At 40.2% G+C, this 7339-nt stretch overlaps 1 pseudogene; it reads right to left on the bottom strand.

Annotated features, from left to right (window-relative positions):
- Positions 1-1995: 1995 nt before the first annotated feature.
- Positions 1996-3634, bottom strand: LOC141489844 (regulator of microtubule dynamics protein 3 pseudogene; annotated as a pseudogene).
- Between the last annotated feature and the right edge of the window lie 3705 nt (positions 3635-7339).

The following is a 7339-nucleotide window of genomic DNA, read 5'->3' as shown; positions in this document are numbered from 1 at the left end:
TGTGGGAGCAGTGGTCTGCAGAGCTCAAGCAGGGCTGGAGGGTGAGTTCCATCACAGAGAGCGGCTGTGGTTGGACATCAAATCACTTGACTTGGCTGGTCTGAATGACTATGGGCTCCATACTTTAATTTCAACAAAGTCCTCTTCCCAGAAGAAACAGATCAACAGTCCCCCTCCCCCCAGGATCAGGCATGGGAATCAGAGCTCCCTTAGCAGAACAGGGAGATTAACTACCTCAAACCAGGGCCCAGCCCACATTATTCAAGGATAACAATATCCAGCTGCACCCCCCCCCCCCACTTGGCCTAGGGAGAGGACAAAATAGTTATTGAAAGAATACATTGATCTCCTCCAGAAATGGATCCTAAAATGAAAATACCAAGGAATATTGTGACCAAATTCCAGAATTATCATATAAAAGAGAAAAATCAGTCAGAAAGAAACAATTTAGATACCAAGGAGCCACAGTAAAGATTACATAGGACCTGGCTGCATCAATATTACCAGATCAAAGAGCCTGGAATGTGATATTCTGAAGAGCAAGGGAGCTTGGCAAACAGCCAAGAATTCACTGTCTGACAAAACTAGCATTCTCTTCCAGGGGAATAGATGGACATTTAAAGAAATAGGAGATTACCAACTTTTCCTGATGAAAAGACCATAGCTAAATATAAAATTTGGGCTTCAAACAGGAGACTCAAGAGACACATGAAAAGGTTAAAATAAAGGGGTGACGAAAAAACCCTACTATCCAATAAAATGAAACCAGCTATATCCCCACCTGGGAAAAAAGATTCTCATAACTCTCAAGAACTGTAACTCTATTAGAGAGAATATACTTAGCCAGAAGTAATGGAAACTCATGACTTATTCGTGACTCTGCTAGAATGATTTAAAAACAATATCTCCTTTAAAAGGGGAGCAATAAACATATTAGAGGATGGAAAAGATTAAATGGGGTAAATCATATTACACAAAGAGGTACAAAGGACCTATCTTGCAATAGAGGGGAAGAAGGGAGCAGGTGAGAATCACCTGAAGCTTATTCTCATCAGATTAGGCCTAAAGTTAACATGCACACAGTTAAATTAACAAACTTATCTTACTTTTCAAGTATTAAAAAGGGGAAAGGGGGAGGGGGAAGAAGGGGCAAATGGAAAGAGGAAAGAAAAGGGAGGGGGGGGTTGGATACAAGCAGGTAAACACACTGAAGGTGGTGGTATTTAGAAACAAAATATTGGATAAAGTGAAAAAAGGGGGAGAATATAGACAGAGGGCATAAAGAATGGAGGGTAATATTGTGTTAGTAATTGTAACTTTGAATGTGAATGGGATGAACTCTCCCATAAAATATAAGTAAATAGCAGAGTGGATTAAACCAGAATTCTACATTAAGCTGCTTAAAAGAAACTCTTTTGAAGCAGAGAGATACATATAGAGTAAAGGTAAAAAGTTGGAGCAAAATATATTTTGCTTCAGCTGATGTGAAAAAGCAGAGGTAGCAATCCTTATCTCAGACAAAGCAGTTGCAAAAATAGATTTAATTAACAGAGATAAGGAAGGAAACTTTATCCTCCTAAAAGGTACCATAGAAAATGAAGCAATTTCTTTTTTTTTCTTTTTTTTTTCTTATTGCCACTTAAGCTAATTTATTTCCATTTTGTACCACAATACAGACCAGGCAGCTATAAATACCATAGATTTATTAGTATCCTAAACAAGATAATGTGTCACTTAAAAAAAATGTCAAGACCCAGCAGGGAGAAAATAGCTAGATCCCACCCCAAGCCTGAGTCCATTTTAGGGCAAGATAAAGGTAATGTCTAGTCTTCTCATACCCTGCCCCCACCTTGATCAGGCAAGGTGGATCCTAGGGGTATTTACAATGAAGTTGGGACTTGTCAGTGAAAAGGATGAAAAGAGCGTTCCATACTTTGTTTTGAAGGCTTTATAAAGTGCATTTACCTCCCCAACAGCTAAAAAGTAGTGTCATCCTCCCACTACCCCCCAGCTGGCAGTTTTCAGTGCCACTGCCCTGACCAGGCCTGTGTTGATAGTCACAGGTACTTCCTTCTGCCACTTCAATCACAGAATTCATAGTTGTAAAAAGAAAAGCACATAAAACCAGAAATTTGGACTGATGAAAAATCATTATAACTTTCCTCTTCTGGTTTCAGCCTCCATTCCAAGGAAAGAGGGAACTGCCTCTCTGCTACTACTGTATGTGGTGTTGCCCTTCTGGTGATGAAGACTAAGCCCTGTGCTTATTCTTCCAATGCTGTTCTCAGCTCCTCCAGATCCTTGTGGCAGACAACATCCTCATTAGTGACATCTGGCAGCTCCAGGGCCAACTTCATCCACTGCCCAGCTTCAGAGTTGTTCCCTAGTTCCCTGTAGCACTTGGAGATGAAAAGCCTTCTAGCTTTGGAAAATCCAGGACTTAGTTCTTCTGCCTTCAGAAAGCTCTGCAGAGCATCATGGACTGTGGCACTGGGTGGGCTCTCAAATAGGGCTCCAGCAGTCTTCTTCTCTAGCCAAGTCAAATGAGATACCTGGTAGCACCATCTTCCAAGGAGGAAGTGCGACTTGGGGTTGTCTGGCTGGAGAGCAATAGCTCTATCTATATGATCCTTGAAAATATAGCCGCTCTGGATGCGCCTCTGGATGCCTTCATGCTCAGCCTGCTGACCACACAGCACCGCGTACCCCTGGTGAGACTCGGTGCTCTCATCCCCTTTCTCCAGGGCAGCCTCTGCTTCTTCTTTTCCACTTTGGGCATATGACTTTTTCCCATTTATCCCCTCGGAGATGTCACACATGTCACTGTAGGCCCGGGCCAGGCGCCACAGAAAGTCTTGGCGATTTCCATACACCAGTTTGTTGTTGAGGAGCCGCTGAAAACCCTCCTGTTTGTTCTGCTGGTCTCCCTGGTGTAGCTCATCTGCCTGTTGCAGCAGCAGGAGCAGCTCCTCTCCACCCGCAGAGTCCACTGGCAGCAGAAAAGAATCCCCATCACCAGTCAGGTCCTGGGAGTCCCTTCGTCCTGTTTTCACTGTTTCACAGCTCACTTCATCTTCATCCTCCCCACTTTCCTTTTCTGTTTCCCAGTCATAGTCAGACTCTGCTGTTGTGTACCCTCCCTCGCTCTCTCCTTCAGTCAAAGGTGCTCCAGAGTTCGCACTAAAGTAGATGCAGCTGGAACCAGTGGAGTCTCTTCTTTCCCTGTTGAATGGATACCTTCTCCTCCGAGTCACTTTTTGGTTCTCTTCCATCTGAGACTTGACCTCCCCCACAATCTCCCCAGCAAGACCCTGAAGACTATTTCTCAGTTCTTCCACTTCTTGCCGAAGCTCAGTGAGGCTGCTCAACACAAAGTCCAGGCGATCCAGCACCTCCTCTTGCTTCTCCCTCGGCATGCCTCCCCTGGTGCTGCTCGCAGGAGCATCACCTGGCGACGAGGCTCCGGGCTGCGGCCGTAGGCCAGCGAGTCGGCCGCCTTCCAGTTCCCGCCGGGGCTCTGGGTCCGCTTCCTCCGCTGCAGGTAGAAGTCACAGAGGAGCCCGAGGCCCGCGGCGGCCCCGAGCACCAAGCCGAGCCCCGCGCGAGCGCCGGCCGGGACCCCGGGTCTAGGCATGCCGCACCCGCTCTCCAAACACCGTAGCACCGCCGCGGGGACCGCGTCACGGAGCCGACGCCCCGCCACCTGCCAAGCCTTCCACCTGACAGCCCAGCGGCGGCGGCCGCAACCGTGGCAACCGCGGCGCAGAGCAATTTCAATACTAAATATGTATGCACTAGTGGTATAGCATCCAAATTCTTAGAGGAGAAGTTGAATGAGTTACAGGAAGACATAGACAGCAAAACTCTACTGGTGGGAAACCTCAACCTCCTGCTCTCAGATTTAGATAAATCTTACCATAAAATAAACAAGAATGAAGTTAAAGAAGTAAATAGAATGGGGATAGGCATGAGGCATTCCCAATAAGATCAGGGGTGAAACAAGAATGCCCATTATCACCAGTGGTATTCAATATTGTATTAGAAATGTTAGCTTCAGCAATAAGAGAGGAAAAAGAAATTGAAAGAATTAGGAATGGGAAGGAAGAAACAAATTCTCACTTGTTGCAGATGACATGATGGTATACCTAGAGAATCCTAAAAAAATCATCTAAAAACCTAGTAGAAACAATTAGCAACTTTAGCAAAGTCACAGGATATAAAATAAACCCTCACAGATCCTCATCATTTCTATATATGATTAGCAAGATATGTAACAGCAAGAGCTCGAAAGAGAAATCCCATTCAAAGTAACTTCAGACAATATAAAATACTTGGGAGTTTACCTGCCAAGGCAGATTCAGAAACTCTATGAAAACAACTACAAAACACAAATAAAATCATATTTAAATAAGTGGGTCAATATCAACTGCTCATGGATAGGTTGAGCTAATATAGTAAAAAATGACAATTTACCTAAATTATACTACTTATTTAGTGCCTTACTAATCAAAATCCCCCCAAATTACTTTAATGAGTTAGAAAAAATTGGAAGTAATTTCATATGGAGAAATAAAAAGTCTTGAATTTCCAGGGATTTAATGAAAAAAGGTTCAAAAGAAGGTGACTTAGCCTCTACCAGATCTAAAATTATACTATAAAGCATCAGTCACCAAAACTATCTGGTATTGGCTAAGAAATAGAGTGATGGATCAGTGTAATAGACTAGGTACAAAATAGATAACAGGAAATGATTATAGTAATCTGCTGTTTGAGAAACCCAAAGAGTCCAGCTTCTGGGATAAAAACTCTCTCTTCAATAAAAAATGTTGGGAAAATTGGAAATGAGCATGACAGAAGCTTGTATTAGAACAACATCTCACACCCTATACCAAGAAAGGATCAAAATGGGTATAGGATTTAGACATAAAAGACAATATTAAAAGCAAACTAGGAGATCAAGGAACAGTTTACCTGTCAGTTCAATGGAAAGGGAAGCAGTTTATGACTTAGGATGAGATGGAGAACATCAAACAAACCAGATAATTGTGATTACATTAAATCAAAAAGCTTTTGCACAAACAAAACCATTGTAATCAAGATCAAAAGAAATATAATAATTTGGGAAACAACTTTTACAACTAGTGTTTCTGACAAAGGACTCATTTCTAAAATCTATGAAAACAAGCCATTCTCCAATCAAATGAATTTGCTTCCAGATAGCTCCTAATGCTAAAAATATAATTTGAAGGCAAAATCTCTTATCTCAAAATTTGCTTTGTTTCTTGGTTCAATCTCCTTGTAGCTCTTGGCTTGGCTTGCTCAGATATTCTTTATTTTCACATTCACAATGTATGCAATTTTCTATAGCACGAATGCCTCAATTTCCTATTCTGATATAGTTATGCTTTATCAGAGGATCATAGACACAACTGAAAAGTTACTCAGTGAGCAACAAGTCCAATTGATTTATTTTACAGATATAGAATTGGAGACCCAGAAAGAATAAGTGACCTGCCTAAAGTCATATTGGGAATAAATATTAGAAATGGGATTTGAACCTAGGCTATCTGATATTATATATATATATATATATATATATATATATATGTATATATACATATATATATATATTTAAAACATTTTTCCTTTAATTTCTCATTACATGTTGGCTAAGAAATGGAAGCTCTCCCTCAATTGGGGAATGGGTGAACAAATTGTGTTATATGTATGTGATGGAATACTATTGTACTATAAAAAACTATTAAGGGGTTGACTTTAGAAAAAACTGGAAAGACTTGTACAAACTGAAGGGAAGTGAGTAGTATCAATTGAACAATTTAAACAATAGCAACAATACTATACAGATTACTTTGAAAGAACATGATGTTTCTTGATGAATGGTTTCACAATAAGAAACCTAATATTCTCAAATATTTATTCTCAGATTTTGTCATTGCTCCACTTAATCACAAGTCTTCCAGTGACTTCTATTCTTTTATCATGTTGCAGGTAATTGCCTTGATGAGACTGCAGTTATTTCTGGGTCAAAATATATTTGAAAATGTGATGTTATCATGTCTCAGCAATGTCTAACACACTTGAGTCAGATTTGTCCTTTTTCTTCACCCTGTCCTAGAGAGAAGGCTTGAAGAAATGCTTCTATACTTTGCCCCCGTTGATGAACCCTACCTCATTAAAGTTTGCAGCTCCTAATGGTGTCTATATCCTGCCTTCAGGAGAGGAGGAATCAGCCAGCTTTTGTTGTTACATTTTTTCTCTGTTTTCTCATTTAAAATGCTCAAGAAAGAGACCTTCCCCCCTCACTTCTCCAGAATTGGTGCCTTGTCCCCTTTCTCCATCCCTCTTCTCCCATATTCTCCTACCTTCACCATGGAGCACATTTCAAAATAGCAGATCTAGGCTTGGTTTCATTTTTTAAAAAATGTATTCATTTATTTTCATCTACATGCACATGGATATTTTTAAGTTACAAAATTTCCTTTCACCCCCCCTTCCCAGCTTAGTTTCACAAAGAAAATTGAAGGTGTGCATGAGATCATTGTGCTTGGTTTCTCATGCATGAATCATAGTGGGAATAATGGCTATGACACCATGATTGTTTGCACTAACCCAACCAACCACAATGACTACTCTAAGGGATCACAAGCAGGCATACTCTGAGCATTTTATATAAAAGCAGCTATTTATTGATTATTTTCTTTTCAAGATTTTATTTTCACATAGAACTCATGTACTTATTTTCATTTAGTAGAAAATTAGTTCCTTTGAGATGATTACAATTCATCAGGGAAATGCTGTGCATACTTTGGTATGTGATTAAATTACCTATGTATGAGTGTTGTTTACTCATTATGCTATAAAGGATCCCATGGAGCCCTTATGTAAATTATTATTAGTTCACTGATTCTTGCCTTCCTAGGTTCTGACAGCTGAAGTCTATTGTGCTTGTCCAGCTGTTAAATATACCCACAAAAGCTGTGCATTAAAAAAGCATAAATAAGGGAAAGGCATTTCAAAATCAAATAATCTTCTTGATCTCTATTATATTTCATCACCCCCACTCATGTCTCCAAATGTCTAGAAACTAGTCCACATAACTCTGGAATGACCTACAGAAATGTCATTGAAAGTAATGCAGGCCACTTCCTTCAAGGAACAAATCACCTAGATCACATCAGATCCTAAAATTGCTTTTATAGTTGAAAACATGCAACAAAATTGTGCACTAAAATGTTGGCGAAATTAGTTTGAGGCAAAATTAGTTTGAGATTGAGTTTTGATACTTGATCTAAATTAAATAAAAAAAGGATATTAAATC

Source organism: Macrotis lagotis, chromosome 5 (assembly GCF_037893015.1).
Source record: "Macrotis lagotis isolate mMagLag1 chromosome 5, bilby.v1.9.chrom.fasta, whole genome shotgun sequence".
NCBI lineage: Eukaryota > Metazoa > Chordata > Mammalia > Peramelemorphia > Peramelidae > Macrotis > Macrotis lagotis.
This window is presented reverse-complemented; position numbering and strand designations above follow the sequence as displayed.